At 36.1% G+C, this 17,366-nt stretch overlaps 2 long non-coding RNA genes across 3 annotated transcripts; both read left to right on the top strand.

Moving 5' to 3' along the window:
- The first annotated feature begins 12,965 nt into the window (after positions 1-12,965).
- On the top strand, positions 12,966-14,262 carry LOC121977376. Its single transcript, XR_006110794.1, has 5 exons — positions 12,966-13,144; positions 13,480-13,590; positions 13,794-13,847; positions 13,936-14,052; positions 14,175-14,262. It is a non-coding gene; the product is annotated as an uncharacterized LOC121977376 (long non-coding RNA).
- Positions 14,263-14,369: 107 nt separating this feature from the next.
- Positions 14,370-15,480, top strand: LOC121977374. Of its 2 annotated transcripts, none has more exons than XR_006110793.1 (4): positions 14,370-14,442; positions 14,522-14,716; positions 15,257-15,372; positions 15,438-15,480. It is a non-coding gene; the product is annotated as an uncharacterized LOC121977374 (long non-coding RNA). The 2 variants fall into 2 exon arrangements; XR_006110792.1 differs by having other exon boundaries at positions 14,377-14,442; positions 14,527-14,716.
- The last annotated feature ends 1,886 nt before the right edge of the window (positions 15,481-17,366 follow it).

Here is a 17,366-nt window from a genome sequence, read left to right as displayed (position 1 = left end):
TAATTTTTTGAACATGAGTATGTTTAAAAAATTTAATTCATATTCAAAAAAATATTACTCTCAATATATTAGGTTAAATTGGTATTTGAGAGCATGGATATAATCAGAAGAAGTAGATAAACACATAGAAATTAGTTTCATTTCAATCCGATATCATTTGATCCATTAGTCAATTTTTCTCAAAATCAGTTTTGATCAAAATCGACTGATAGACTAAATGACCTCGAATTGATATAAAACTAATTCTAATGTATTTGTCTATCTCTCCTAATTTTATTCATGCCTTCAAATACTAATTTGACTAAATATACTGAGAGCAATGATTTTTTGAACATGAATATGTTTAAAAAATTTAATTCATGTTAAAAAAAATTATTGCTCTTAGTATATTGCGTCAAATTGGAATTTGAGGGCATGGATATAATAAAGAAAGGTAGACGAACACATAGGAACTAGTTTCAGGTCAATCCGAGATCATTTGGTCCATCAACAAATTTTGCCCAAAACTGGCCCTTTTTGGACAAAATCAACTGAAGGACCCAATGCCATCATATTGACATGAAATAAGTTTTTATGTGTTCGTCTACCTCTCCTAATTATATCTATGCTCTCAAATACCAATTTGACCCAATATATTGAGAGTAATAATGTTTTAAATATGAATTAAAATTTTCAAACATATTCATCTTCAAAAAATCATTGTTCTCAATAGATTAAGTCAAATTGACATTTAAGTGTATTGATATAATCAGGAGAGATAGACGAACACATAAAAGCTTGTTTCCTATCAATCTAACGTTGTTTGATCCATCAACTGATTTACGAATTGAATTTTTCAAATACATTCATGTTCAAAAAATCAATGCTCTTAATATATTGAGTCAAATTGACATTTGAAGGCATAAATATAATTAGGAGTGGTAGATGTGTTGATTTTCTAAATGCATGAATTAAAATGAATTAAAGACTTACAGCAATCTCTCGTAAATTTACAATCGACGATGACTGAATGTAATCTTCAGACTTGCTGGACTTACTGTCGGAAGAGCGATCACAAAGTCGGAAAACTCTCCATAATTCGACGAAGCAAATCCCACCGTCTCGGATGTTTTCCTTCCTCTCTCTTTCTCCACAACCTTCGTTGTTGTTCTTGTTGTTGAATGATACTTGGATGCACCCTTTATAAAGGAAAATAACCCAGGGGTATAATGGACATTTTCATTAAGAGTAGTGGGGAACGTGGCCATATTCCCACGTTCCCATTTCCTACATCTCCCACTTGTCCAAGGTAAGTCACTAAGACTAGTTTATTCAGGTTAGTCACTAAGACCAATTACTCACAAAGACTAAATAAGTCACACAGACTATTTGAGAGTTTAGTTACATAGACCATATTAGAACATCCAATCCATACTTAGAGAAAATGGTTTGTAACGACCACCCTTCTTACTACTACTACACTCTAAGGATGACCGTTACTTGACTACTAACTCTACTTAACCGGTATGAAAAAAAATCACATGGAAACCCTACCGAAAAATTTCGGCAAAGTCTCCCCTGTACCGGTGACCATATCCGTAAATACATACAGAGTATACTCAGCCATAGGCGGCTGGAACATATATTTTCACAACCACGTAGTTTAATAAATCAAAACATGCAGGTAATGAAAAGCGGAAACATAACTTCTTACTACAAAATTTTCTTATCAACTTAATAAGAAATTAAACTAAATAAATTCTTAAACTAAGTGAGTTCTTTAGCTAAGTCCAAAGGATCTCCATAGTCCACACATCACACACCGTCACAGCATCTCCTTGTCGCCTTCATCCTTATACTTTAGCTTTTCCTTTATCTGCAGTAGGAGGAAAATAGTATCTATAAGCTAAAAGCTTAGTGAGCGCTACCCTACTCACAAAAACTCGATATGCATGTATATAAATAAAAACATGCTAAAACTGAATGCTAACATGTAAAACTACTCATGCTCATAAATAGCAAAGGAATCATACTAACTGAAATACTAAACATGTATAGCTAATCATGCTCATAAACCAATAAAGGAATCATACTAACTGAAATACTAAACATGTATAGCTAATCATGCTCATAAACCAATAAAGGAATCATACTAACTGAAATACTAAACATGTATAGCTAATCATAGAACTATCATGTGTATCAATAGGAAACTGAACTGATACATAAGCTGAACTAATTAATGCTAAACTGAGTCTAACTTGTATTCACATAACTAATTTGTGAAGTTTTGAAAACTATTTACATAATAGATTAAAATAATAATCATGCTGCTGATGGGCAACTGTACTTGCTGTGCGCGCATCCCTAACTAAACCCGGGATTGCAAGTTCCGAGTCTAGTAGGGTTTACTAGGTTATCTAAACCTAGGGACGACTGTGGGAGCCCAACCCAATGGATATCTAATCCAGTACAGTGCCACTGCTGAAAATAAAATACTGATTTCATAGCTAATTTTCTTACCTTGCTTTAACTAGGTTATCTGAACCTAGAACTAGGTTATCTGAACCTAGAGGCGACTGTGGGAGCCCACCCATTGGACCGTAGTCCCATATAAGCTGAAGCAAGACTAAATAAGTTATTTTAAATGCTTCTACTGCATTAACTGAGCTATTAAAATGCCTACTGTAGCATTATATTGAGCTAAGCATTTTATCAAGCACTTGGTGTGCACTAGAACACACCCTACGTACTGAAAATCTGTATACAAAGCTTAACATAAATCTGCATGCAAAGCTTAACAAAAATCTGCATATTAAGCTTATCAAAATCTGCATATTAAGCTTATCTAAAATCTACATGCTATAAAAATAGGACTGCTCATGTTATTCCAATAGCAAATAAGAAACTAGAACAACTTAAGCATGCTGTGATTGTAAAACCAATTCAACTACTAGGCATGCAATAGAATCTAGAAAATAAGGAATCGTTGCTGTATGGAATTAACAGAATATCATGCTTCACGGAACTTAAACTAGCTTCAAAGGAACTAACAAATAAAAATCTAACTCATGCATAGGGAAGTAAAAGATGGATCAAGAAAATTGCTACTAGAAATCAAAACTTCATGCATGGATTAACTACTACGAATCCAACTGAAACTTTCCGAATTAAATCAGTTCATTGTTGTTTACTTGGCAACAAAGGGGTTTAGAACTACATATTTAAAGAAATGAACAGAGAACTGCACAAATCCTATTACACAGCAAATTTCAAAGGATGTTCTGTTCATGCCAATTTAGCAGCACCACCCATTCTGATACTATCAAAGCTATCTCATCCAGACTCAAGAAAAAAATATAAACATAACATCAAAATCATTGTTTCATTGACCTAACAACTTGGAATTATCTTATACTAAAAAGAACCAAAATCGATAATCCTTCTTCATGTTTGATACTACAAAGATTTGCTACTAAGAACTTATGAACATAGCTGTTTTTCACATTCTGTTAACAAGGTATACTATTCTGCAATCTACTGGAATTCAAAACAAAAGGAACATTGGCCTATTTCCCTTCTTTGAGGCACACGGCAACTAAACAAAAGGAACTTAAATTGCAACTATTCTACATGCCTTGTAGCACAGCAAGGAAAAACCAAGATGCAACTAATAAGAGAACATTACTACGGGAAATCTAGGACCATATTTGTAACTGTTCTTCAGGCTTAAACTGAACTAATCCTTCTCTTCTTTCTTTAGGGTTCACGGTGGAACATCAAAACCAAAAACCTTACAACATGCTTCGAAATTCAAAGGAATGAAAATCCGAAAGCCATGAAAACAAATCGAAGCTCGGAACAACTCCTACTGCAAGTGAGAAGCAACTCACCTCGCTGTTCTTGGACTTACAACCGGAGAGAAAAAGGCTGCTAGGATTCGGAGAAGTTGTTTCCTCAAAGATCTCTTGGTATCTACTTGTTCTTCTCGACGAGGGGATCACGAAGGTGTGGAGATCTCGCCGGAAAAAGTCCTCGTCGGCCGCCGAAGATGAGCCCTAGATTCGGCTCTGTTTCCGCCCGAGAAGAAATCGCCGCCGCGCCGCGAGAGAGAGGAGAAAGGGAATTTCGGGAGAAATTTTAGGTTTTAGGAAAAAGGATTTAAATCTTATACTTAATGTTATTTTCGTTTCCAACTATAGCTTAAATAGAATTTTTCTCCTTCTTTAATAGCAAACGATCGCTAGCCCAGTTGGTCCGTTGGGCTTTGCTTGAAGCCATTGGTTTAGGCTTCGATTCTTGGCCGCGCCCCTTTTTCTCCGATTTATTTTAAACGTTCCATCTACTGCATATATATATTTCGCTCCATATAAGATTAACAAAAAATCGTGTAGCTCAGCTAATTTGGTTGGTTTTGCTCGAAGTCACAGATTGCAGGTTCAAATCCTGGCTTCAACATATTCCTTTTCTTTTTTTTTTAAAACTTCTTCTTCTTGGTAAAAATACCAAACGAACTCCAAAAATTACATAAAAATATTCTAAAAATTTCTAAAAATCTCTAGAATATTTTAAAAGTATTTCCAAATATTTTTATGGACTTTTAGAACTCTAAATAGGGAAAATTGGGTCGTTACATGGTTTATGCTGTTAGAATGTATACTAAAAGTCTAGCCTTTTGTATAAATATTTATTTTGAAATAAGAATCACATTGGTCAAATGTCTGCATTTATATGCTAAATGTAGTTGTTCATTTAATTTATATTGAAGATAACATGGTGTGTGATATCACACAAAAGATCATGTTATCAGTTCCTTATAAATTATAAATAGTTGCTTACAACCAAGATGGAATGGGACAAACCATTGGAATTGTTGTAGTGTAATTTGGTATTATTTATCTTGACTATAAAATTATACTAGTACACTTTGAGTGTATTGAGCAGGACCATTTAAGGTAGTTCTTTTTATACTGACCGTAAAAAAGAACAGGACCTCTGTTATTATGGAAGTGTGTACTCTTAATTATGATATAATAACAATTGTGGTAAAAAAAAAGGCGAATACGCTCGCCCCCAGCGCCCCCGTCAACTCGTCCCAGGGCCAACACGGAGGAGGTAAATCACGGGCGGCTACTAGCCTTTGGAATAGTGACTAGCACATAAGGGAGACATTTACCTCGGCTTTAGCCAAGATTCGAACCCCATACCTCATTGTGGTAACACCTCATGCGCTAGCCACTAAATCTATCAGAGGGGACAAAACTAAGGTAGGGTAAACTTTTTAACATGACTGGGCCCACCGCTCCGCGACCCCATACCCCAGAAACCCCCGAAGGGATTTTTGGGAAGCCTCAGTACCACGTATCCGACGGATAAAGAGTTGATAAGAGGGCTCGAACGCGACACCTTAGTCAACAGTGCCCAAAATAGGGACTTAAATTGATAAGAGCATGCGTAGGTGGGGGCTCGAACCTGGCACCTCAGTCAATGGGTAACAACTTCATAACCAGAGCACCCCTAGTTCGGTTGTTAAAAACTAAGGTAGGGTAAACTTTTTAACGTGACTGGGTCCACCGCTCCGCGACCCCATACCCCCGAAACCCCCGAAGAGATTTTTTGGGAAGCCTCAGTACCACGTATTCGACGGATAAAGAGTTGATAAGAGGGCTCGAATGCGACACCTCAGTCAACAATGCCCAAAATAGGGACTTAAATTGATAAGAGCATGCGCAGGTGGGGGCTCGAACTTGGCACCTCAGTCAATGGGTACAACGTCATAACCAGAGCACCCCTAGTTCGGTTGTTATCATAATATAATAATAAGCACGTATACTTAATCACAAGCACGTATACTTAATATTTATTTCTTTAATTTATCAAAGGGTGAGATTTAGTTCGTTAAATCAATATGCCCGATAAGTTGAGAAATGATATTATTTATATGGTGAGTTGTTGATTATAAAATGAAACTGTATCCTAGTAATCTAGGTTGGTGATGCCCCCTTGAGGATCTCATAAGAATTGTCATGTAAACCCTGCAGGTGGACTTAGTCCGACATGACAATAAGGTTGAGTGGTACTACTCTTAGAGCTAAGATATTAATTAAGTGAGTTGTCAGTAACTCATTTAATTAGTGGGCATTCGATATCTTAAACATAGGGAGACTAACACACTCATGATAAGAAGGATCCCATATTGTAATATGGGATTGGTGTGGTAGTGTAATAATAACTCTTTAGTGGTATGAGTTATTATTGATGAACTTGAGTTAGGTGTTCAGGGCGAACACGGGAAGCTCAAGCTCATCAGGAGACCAAAACTAATTTCTCCTCTTGGTTCCTGTTATAGTCTCTTATTTATAAAGCCTTATATCTATCCAAGCCCAGCTTCTTAACCAAACTTAGGGGCCGACCACATCCTTGCTTGGAGCCCAAGCAAGGGGTCGGCCAAGCTAAGCTTGGAGCTCAAGCTAGGGCCGACCAAGCCTTGCTTGGTGCCCAAGCAAGGGGTCGACCATAGAAGCATAGAAAAGGAAAATTTTATTTGAAATAAAATTTTTGTGCTATCCACATGGTTTTTAAAAAGAGAGTTTTAAAATCTTTCCTTTTATAGCTTAGTACAAAGGTTTAAAAGAGGGATTTGAAATCTTTCCTTGTTTGTAGTTATCTATAATGTTTAAAAGAAAGATTTTAATTTTTGATAAAACTTTTCCTTTTTGTAACTATGATTTAAAAGGAGTTTTATTTTTAAAAATTTTCTTTTATAGATATCCATAAAAGGATTTAAAAGAGAAGATTTTAATTTTATAAAACATGCCTTTTATAACTATCCACAAAAGGGATTTTAAAAGAGATATTTTAATTTTTGTTTAAAATCTTTCCTTGTTTAACATGAGGTGGCCGGTCATGTAAAGGAATAAAAGGAAGTTTTAATTTTTTGTTTTAAAACTTTCCTTTTTTAGATTCACCAAGGATTATAAAAGAGAGGGAGAGGGTGCCTCATTGAGAATAACCTAAGCCTTGCATCCTCTCTATTGTGGCTGAAACTCCTCTCTTCTATTCTCTTGGTGGCCGACCCTCTTCTTTCTCTCTTCTCCTTTTGTTTTCTCTCTTGGAGGCCGGTGGCATCAAGTTTGGTCTTCTCTTGGTGGCCGGTTACTTGAAGGAGAAGAAGAAGAGAAGGAAGCTCTCTTGTCTAACATCCCTTGGAGGTTAGTGTTGGTTGCTACTCGGAATACCGTCCTAGTTCCCCTATACAAAAATTTGCACAAGCATAGAACTATCCTAACTACCCATGTGTTCTACTAAAGTTAAATTTGGATTGCAAACGATGCTTAACATTATTAATCCAAATTTTCCCTTTAGGAGTTAAACTTGATTTGGGAACGAAACTTAACATTCTTACTACAAGTTCAATCGATGTGATCTTCCTAAGTTAAACCATATTACAGAAGTTGATCAAATATCTATTTCAAGGATCGGCTTCCAGGTCAAATGTGGCGAGGCACAAGGCTTTCTTGGGTATGAGATCATCCACCACTACCTAGACAAAGCCTTTCAAAAAATCGGATATTTAAACTTCTCACAGTAAACAAGGTTTAACAATAGAGACCTCAATAGAAACACATTATCGAAACATGAAATCAAAATGAAAATCGATAACAAAAATGATAATTAAAATCGATAACCTCTTGTGTTTGGTTTTACAAGATCTATACAAAAGGATGCACTAGTTATAACTATTGTGTTTGTGGAAACTTATAACTATTTATACCTCTTGTAACTTATAGATCTCTTGATCTTTTATTGTATTCCTCTTCTTATCTCGGACGTCGTGTGGGTGACGATCTACCAAGACGAGAATCCACTCAAGCCTTCTTCTTCCTTTCAAGTTTCAACCACCAACTTTCTCCAAGAAATGATGAAGTTCGGCCACCAACTTTCCTCCAAGGGATGCTAGACAAGAGAACCTCCTTCTCTTCTTCTTCTTCTTCAAGCAACTGGCCATCAATGGATCTCCACACTAATATGCCGCCGTCCACCAAGAGGGAAAACAAAGGAGAAGAGAGAAAGAGTAAGGGTCGGCCACCACCAAGGAAGAAAGGAGAGGAATAGAAGATGTATATTGTTGAGAGGTGAGACACCTCTACCCTCTTTTTTATATTCCTTGGTCTTGGCAAATAAGGAAAGTTTTAAACATAATTAAAACTTCCTTATATTCCTTGCCAATGACTAAAATGGAAAGTTTTAAAATAAAAAATTAAAACTTCCTTTCTTCTTGTCATGGCCGGCCACATGCTTATTCTCCAAGCAAGAAAATATTTTAAATTAAAATCTCTCTTTTAAAAACCCTTTTGTGGATAGTTCTAAAACGAATGTTTTATAAATTAAAATCTCTCTCTTTTAAATCCTTTTATAGATATCTATAAGATTAGATTTAAAATAAAACATGGTTTCAAGAAAGGAAAGTTTTATCAAAAAATTTAAAATCTTTCTTTCACATTATATATAACTACAAATAAGGAAAGATTTTAAATCTCTCTTTTATTCCTTTGTAGAAAGCTATAGAATGAAAGATTTTAACATTTAAAACTCTTTTAAAACCAACATAAAAGGAAAGTTTTCAACAAAATAAAAAATTCCTTTTATTTCCTTTTATGACCGATCTAAAAAAGGAAAGTTTTATATTAAAATCATTCTTTTAAATCCTTTTAATGAATCTCTATAAAAGGAAATATTTTACAAAATAAAACTTCCTTTTGAATTCAATGTGGTCGGCCACCCTTGCTTGGGCTCCAAGCTAGGGCCGGCCACAACTTGAACCCATCTAACCTTGGTTTGGCCAGCCCTAGCTTGGGCTCCAAGCTTGGCTTGGCCGACCACCTTAAGGTGGGTAAAAAGTTGGGTTTGAGTGGATATAAGACTTTATAAATAAGAGGCTACAATAGGGACCGAGAGGAGGAATTTGTTTTGGTCTCCCGATGAGCTTGAGCTTCCCGTGTTTGCCCCGAACACCCAACTCAAGCTCATCAATAATATCTCATTCCGTTAAAGAGTTATTATTGCACTACCGCATCAATCCCATATTACTATATGGGCTCCTTCTTATCATGAGTGTGCTAGTCTCCCTGTGTTTAAGATATTGAATGTCCACTAATTAAATGAGTTACTGACAACTCACTTAATTAATATCTAGCTCTAAGAGTAGTACCACTCAACCTTATCGTCATGTCGGACTAAGTCCACCTGCAGGGTTTACATGACAATCTTTATGAGCTTCTCAAGGGGACATCATCAACTTAGATTACTAGGACACAGTTTCATTCTATAAATAACAACACATCATATAAAGAATATCATTTCCCAACTTATCGGGTCTATTGATTTGACGAGCTAAATCACACCCTTTGATAAATCAAAGAAATAAATACTAAGTATATGTGCTTGTTATTATATCATGATTAAGAGTACACACTTCCATAATAACAGAGGTATTGTTCTTCTATATAGTCAGTATAAAAAGATACTATCTCATAGTGTACTAGTGTAATTTATTAGTCAAGATAAACTAATACCTAATTGCACTACAACCACTCCAATGTTTTGCCCCATTCCATCTTGGTTCTGAGCAACTATTTATAATTTATAAAGATCTGATAACATGATCTTCTGTGTGTCTTCTCACACCATGTTATCTACAATATAAATTAAATGGACAACTACACTTAGCATAAATGTAAGCATTTGACCAATGTTGTTCTTATATGTTTATATAAAAGCTAGACTTTTAGTATAAACTTTAACAATCTCCCACTTATACTAAAAGACTATGCTGCAATATACCCTGCCATACATCTAATTCCCAATCCTTCAACATACCCATCAAAAGCTCTTGCCTTAAGGGCCTTATTGAAAGGATCTCCCAGGTTATCATCTGATACAATCTAGGCGGCAACAACTTCTCCTCATTATATGATGTCTCATATTAGGTGGTACTTGCGCTCTATGTGTTTACTTACCTTATGGGCAAGTGGTTCCTTTGAGTTTACTACTACACCACTTATTATCACAATACACTGTAATAATTTTTGGACAAACTAGAAATGATCACATCTAAATCCATCATGAATTTTTTGAGCCATACAGCTTCTATGGCTGCCTCAGAGGCTGCCACATACTCAGCTTCCATGGTGGAGTCCGAAAAGTATCTATGCTTATCACTCCTCCATTGTTATGGCTTTACCTCCTAAAGTAAACACAAAACCCCGAGGTCGATTTACTATTGTCCCTATCTGATTGGAAGTCAAAATCCGTGTAACCCACAGGGATCAAATCATCTGCTTGGTAAACTAGCATATAATCTTTATGCTTTAAGGAAGTCCAATGTCCCTATCTTGGATTACTTTGATATCTGTTAACCATGCCCACGGTAAAATAGATATCCGGTCTCGTGCATAACATAACATACATTAGGCTTCCTACAGCTGAAGCATAAGGAACTGCCTTCATGTCTTCTATCTTTTTTGATATCTTCGGAGACATCCCTTTAGATAAAGATACTCCATGCCTAAAAGGTAGAAAACCTTTCTTGGAGTCTTGCATGCTAAAACGAGCTAGGATCGTATCGATATATGAAGTTGGGATAAGCACAACATTCTTTTCTTGCGATCTCTTATTACCTTGATCCCGAGAACATGTGTGCATTCTCCCAAGTCCTTCATATCAAATTGCTTGGACAACCATACCCTTACTTCCGACAACATTTTTATATTGTTTCCAACTAACAAAATGTCATCTACGTATAGTACAAGAAATATCACCACGTTTCCATCACACTTTTTCTTTACACAAGACTCATCCGGACACTGAATAAATCCATACAACTAGATTACTTCTTTAAACTGGATGTTCCAAGACCTTGAAGCTTGCTTCAGTCCATAAATAGACCGATTGAGCTTACATACTAGATGCTCTTTGCCTTTTGCAATAAACCCCTCTTGTTGCATCATATGGATGTTTTCTTCAAGACTTCCGTTAAGGAAAGCTGTCTTGCCATCCATTTGCCAAACCTCATAAACCATATGAGCAACGATAGAAAAGAGTATTCGGATAGACTTAAGCATAGCTACTGGAGAAAATGTTTCCTCATAATCAATTCCCTCTTTCTGAGTGTACCCCTTCGCAACAAACCTTGCTTTGAAGGTTTCCACCTTCCCGTCTGTCCCTCTTTTTCTTTTGTAGATCCATTTACATCCAATAGCTTTTACACTATTTGATGGTTCTACAACCTCCCGGACTTTGTTAGAATACATAGATTGTATTTCTGAATTCATTGCTCTTTGCCAAGATATTGCATCTTTATCTTGGAGTGCTTCGTCATATGTTCGTGGATCAGGTTCATGTTTACCTGGGATCAAGTCCGAAGACTCTCCCAAAAACATGAATCTTTCAGGTTGCCTAACAACCCTCCCACTATGATGAGGCACTGTCTGTAGTTGTGTATCATTTGTGACACGTGTTACAATTTCTTGTGGTATCTTATCTTGTGCTGTTAGTACTAGATTAGATGTGTCCTTTATTATTTCCTTAAGAACAAATTTACTTATGGGCTTGTGGTTCATTACATAGTCCTCTTCTAAAAATCCGGCATTTGTGCTAACAATGACCTTCTGATTTTTTAAACTATAAACCTCCTTTCGTTTCTCTAGGATAACCCACAAACAAGTGAACTCCTATTCAGTGTCTCCCTGCAACATATATGCTGGACTACCCCAACTCCGAATATTCTTCAGACTAGGCTTACGCCCATTCTACAATTCTATGGGAGTAGAGGGTTCTGACTTAGAAGGTACTATGTTCACTTTCGTTCCCAGAGTATATCCTCAAAATGAATTTGGTAATTCTGAATAACTCATCATTGATCTAACTATTCCTATAAGAGTCCTATTCCACTACAACAAAAATGTTAAACGACAACACCACAAAGACAACGGTTTTAGATAAAACCGTTGTCTTTAAGCTCCCATAAAATACAAAAGACAACGGTTTTGTGAAAACCGTTTTCGTTGAGCAATATTTTTTTAAATCAACAACGCATTTTACAACGGTTATCTAAAACCGTTGTCTTTAAGCACTTTTTTAGGCGATACGACAACAGTTTTGTAAACCGTTGTCTTTTACTTTATTCTTTCGGTGTTTTTCCCTCTCTGTGAAAAATTTTTGGCACCGTGTTTTCCGCCTTAGCCTTCCTGAACCCCTCTTATCCATTTTTATTTCCCTCTCTCCATACGATCTCTTCACGCTACTGCTACCGAAAACCTAAGCATCTTCATTCAACCCCTCTCCGGCGAACCCCTCTCCACAAATTTTTAAGTGGAGAGGAGGTGGAGGAAGGTGATGAGTTTGTTCACCGGAACATGCGCCAATGACGAGAACTCGCCGAACCTTGTTTGCTAGCTTGACTGCGTCTAGGGCATGGTCGATGCTCTCTCTTTTGTCCGGTGGAAGTGTCATCAGGTTAATGTCTCCCTTCACCTCTTTCCTCTGCTTACTCATTAGGGTTTCATCTTACCTGCTTCTTGATGAGGATGTTGTCGTTGAGATCTCCGAACATGAACTCGTCATCATTGTGGAGGAGTTTGGGTGAGGGGGACGAAGAGGGGACGAACTGAAGCCAATCCCCAAGGGGAAAACCAAATCTCCGGAGCAAATCTTCCCGGTCATCTCGCCGTCGAGTGCATTCTTTATTTGTTCGCCCCCCAGTTTTCAGGGCTGCGTTAGTTGAGCACCGTACGGCAGATCGAGATGTGGATTTCCTGGGCGACGCGGATGCGGGCCTCCTTCAGAGCTTTCTTCCTTTGGCTCGTCACTTTGGTCTACTTCACTCAGGTTCCCTTCCTTTGGCTCTTATTTCCGACCTTGTAGAGTAGGGCTTCTTTGTCGATTCATTCTTGTACCTGCCTTTTTGGTAGTTTTCATTGATCTTGTTTCTCTATAAAAGACGTAATTTCGATCGTCATTTTTATATACTTTGGCAGGGTTTCAGATCCTTTGTGTGGACTGCAATTTCTTACAAGATGAAAGACATACTGAAGTTATCGTCGTCTTCATCACAGTTTCTAGTTTCTGTTGCTCATTCTCCATGGAGTATCAAACCAATTTATGGGTAACCACTTAACCGTCTTGTGTTTGGTCCACTTAACTGTCTTGTGTTTGGTGGTTCGATGGATCTTATTGCCTGCTGCTTGCGTTGTGATTGGTACTTCAACACTTACAGACAAATGATCTGCATTTTATGTTAGCAATCACAATATGTAGCCAATTTATCTTATAAAATTGTTTTAGTAATCTGTACGCAATTCTAATTCATGACTCTTTTGTTGTTGATGTGCATGTTATCATGAGCTTGCTAACGGTTAAATTATACTAACTCGACGTGTTTATTTCTTTTGGAACACTAAACTTTAAATGACTTGGTCTTTGTATATTTTCTCATAATAGATACACATAGCTGGACTCACAAGAACATTTGGGCATTATGTGTGAGATCATACTGTTTCTGATATTGATGCATGAAGGTGCATAACTTGTTGAGCAACACAAGGCAAATATGTCAGTATAAATTTCTTAAAACATAATATTTCATATCAAATTGTTTCCATATTTGTGATGCTGCTAAATGCATTTCTATTACTTACATTTGCATTGCTCGTATGAATTAGCTTATCCACCCAAATCAAAGAATAAAGGAAAACAAATGTCAAACACGATTGTTCTCATGCTGATAATTATTTTTTCTTGTTGAACTCACACAGGATATTACTCTTGGTGTTTCCCTTGGTTCAGCAACCCAGATCTCCATGTTTGTTGTAAGGATTTAATTTGATGTAGCTTTGAAATGAAATGTTGTGTATATGTTAAAGAATAGCTTACAATGTACTAATTTGCCCTTTTAAGGTTCCATTATATGTTATGGTGGCTTGGATAACGGGAATCAAGATGGATCTTGATCTTAATCTGTTAGAAATTGGCTCATTGATCATGGCAATACTAGTAATAGCATTCACGTTACAGGTAACTCATTGGGGTATGCTTGTTAGTTACACTAACTTCTGTTGTTGTTTTTCAGTTATTTTGAAATGCTAGGATTCAACCAAAATTCTTCCTGCAAGACTCAACTAATGGTACTTTTACAGGATGGAACTTCACATTACTTAAAGGGGCTTGTTCCCTTGCTGTGCTACTTGTCAATTGGTGCATGCTTCTTTGTTTTCAAATCCCCACTTGAGTAAGTCTAAAAAAAATTAAGTCTCCTCCTTAAGTGCATCTTTTTCATCATTATGGTTCAAATTTATGAACTCTGATATAAATTTAACTAACGAATACATGAAGGCATCAGCCAACAAGTTCCATAACCAGAACAGCTGTAGTGATTGTGGCCTAGCTAATAGCTAGTAAAAAATGGTAAAATATTCTTCATAATTACCCATTAATTTCCTACTTGTTGGCTTTACTCTTGAATTCAGCACGTACTTGCTTGCAGAGTAGGAGCTGGCGAATTGCTGCTTCAACCAAACCATATTCCCCTGAACAAATTGAGTCTTACAATAACTTTTTTACATATACTTTTAATTTGAGTTTTGCTTAGTTGCTTTCGTTTACCTCATGACAGGTGATGCTGAGACGGTTTTGTCCTCGTAAGACTACTCTACTGTTTGTTATACGAGATAAAACAAGGGTGAATATTTTCATATGTGCATTTTTCAGCTTCCGTATTGAAGACTCCTAATCTAATGAAAATGAGTATTCATGTGCATTTTTAAAACAACGATTTTTAAAAACGAAAGCAACATATGGTATAGGTCACAAATATTTTCACTTGTGATGAGTTGAAATGATATCAGCTGGTTCTAACAGTTATACTGATCCATAAAATTGGTATAGTTAGCACAATTTGGTTTATGCCAATGTTAGTTCAGATCTTATTATAGGTTTGTAAAGGTTATATGAAAATGATTCACATGGTATAGGCCATCAACTAGCTGGTAAAATCAGTCTTGTTCAAAGTTTTGGACCATGGTCACTCTGGCTTGTTATGCCCAAAGAGAGTAGCACAAACAACACCACTAAATTAGAAGTTGAAGCTTAACTAAATATATCAAACTTGATTTCCTCTTGTTAGAGTCAAGTTTATTATGTTCTAGTGTACAATTTTGTTCATACTACTGTGGCTTTAGTTTTGCTGATAGTTTCATGCTATGTGATGGCCTTATTTCAGTCACAATTGAATGAGGCTATTTTAAGAGAGGATTATGGAGAAGCTGCAAAGCTGAAGTTGGCCATAACTGGTGCTACAAAAAGGATATTGTTGGAGCAGCATTGACTATTATGAATGTATGAAACTTGTCTTATACACTTATTGTATTTAATTTATATTCTAAGCACTCTTGTTGCCACAGAGAGCTATAGAGGAAGAGCGATACATCGATGCAACTTTCATTCATGATCATGTTGGGGCAGGACTGGTCAGTTTATTGGAATTAACTTGTTGGCAATTCTTACATCATCTCCATTAAGCTATGCTTGTCCCAATTTTTTGGTTTCAGCTACATGAAGCTATTCACTCCATTGAGCTTTATTCATTTTGCTATATGCAAGGCTATAACAGTGGTTGCCAATTCTTATATATTGATTGAAAAAAATTCTTCAAATGTTGAACGCATACAGAAACTTAAAGCAATGTTCAGAAAGGGTGCATGCGACTTAAATACTGATGAAAAAGGTAGTTGCTCAGTATACTGCTTTGTGGTTTTTATGCAAATTGCACATCCTCAAGCTTTGAGATCTTACTAGAGTGTTGCTGCTGTAATGTTGAGACATAAGGTACATGACTTCCTCTATGATTCCTTCTTTATGTTGCTGTTGTTAGCTATTCGATCTAGCTGCTTTCACATAATACATGGTTTAAGATATAATGTCAAGTTTATATATTCATCAACTTTTTTCATGCTCACTTGCTTGACTACTCATGAAAATGTGAAGCGGCAACGTTTCTCGTGCTTATTTGGCCATTCTTTTACTTAAACATTTCAGAAGGTCCAGATTTATGTACGTACTTCACAATTTGGTTTCTACTGTACAAAAGATGCAAAGCTGCAAGAAGTTTATAATTATTTATACATGTTGATAAGTTTTCTACTTTTGGAGCTTGTTTGTTTCAATTATCAATTTAGTTTGTAGTGGTTTATTAGATTTATTTGTTTTAATTATCAGTTTGCAATGATTATCAGTTTATACATGCATGTTTATACTTTTTTCTATGGCTTTAATTATATTTTATTTTCAGAAAAGGGAGAAAGCTGGGTTTGCAAGCTAAGTCTATGAAATTCTATATGCAGAAAACAGACCAGTACGTGAAGATTGTTGTGGTCTGATAAACTTAATTTTATGGTCTTATCTTTTGTGGTTATGGTCTGATAAACTACTTGTGGTCATGTTTGGATAGCTTGTAGTAATTGTAGAAGTTTATAAATTTAAGTGAATGTACATATATGTTGTACTAGTTTTTGATTGAGACAAGATGTATAAAAGACAACTGAATGTATATATGTTGAAAACAGTTTTTGTGAATGTATATATGTTGTACCAGTTTGTGTGCAAAAGAATTATAATGTTTTATCTATTCGTGATGCATTTTCTAATCAACATAGACAACGATTTTTTAACCGTTGTGAAAAGTATTCAAAGACAATGATTTTACACTAAATTTTGAAGAAAGACAACAGTGTATTTGTTGTCAAAAGCATATCTGCGATCAAATTTTTGCAAAACTGGCAATTACAACAGTTTTATACTGTTGCAGAACTGTTGTCTTTGGTATTAAAAGACAACACTTTAAATCCGTTGCATGACTGTTGTCTAATGTGGTCAAAGACAACGGTTTCAAACCGTTGTCTTTTACTGCACATTTAACAACAGTGTCAGTTACAACGGGTTTAAAGGGCCTATGACAATGGTTTTTAACCGTTGTCTTTTAATATTTTTGTTGTAGTGTTCATTCGTTCTACCACACCATTCTGTTGGGGTGTACCAGGTGCAGTCAGTTGGGATTGAATCCCGACTTCTGATAAGTGGCTCCTGAACTCTCCTAAGAGGTACTTGCCACTACAATCTCACCGTAGTGTCTTGATACTTTTACCATGACATTTCTTTACATCAGTCTTGTACTCTTTGAACTTATCAAAACACTCAGACTTGCGGTACATCAAGTAAATGTACCCGTATCTCGAATAGTCATCTATAAAAGAGATGAAATATTCGAAACTACCTCTTGCCTGGATAGTCATAGGTCCATACAAATTAGAATAATTCCAACATATCTTTGGCTC

The sequence above is a fragment of the Zingiber officinale genome, chromosome 4B (genome assembly GCF_018446385.1).
Source record: "Zingiber officinale cultivar Zhangliang chromosome 4B, Zo_v1.1, whole genome shotgun sequence".
Lineage (NCBI taxonomy): Eukaryota > Viridiplantae > Streptophyta > Magnoliopsida > Zingiberales > Zingiberaceae > Zingiber > Zingiber officinale.
The sequence above is the reverse complement of the archived record's forward strand: the minus strand, read 5'-3'. Positions and strand labels throughout refer to the sequence as shown.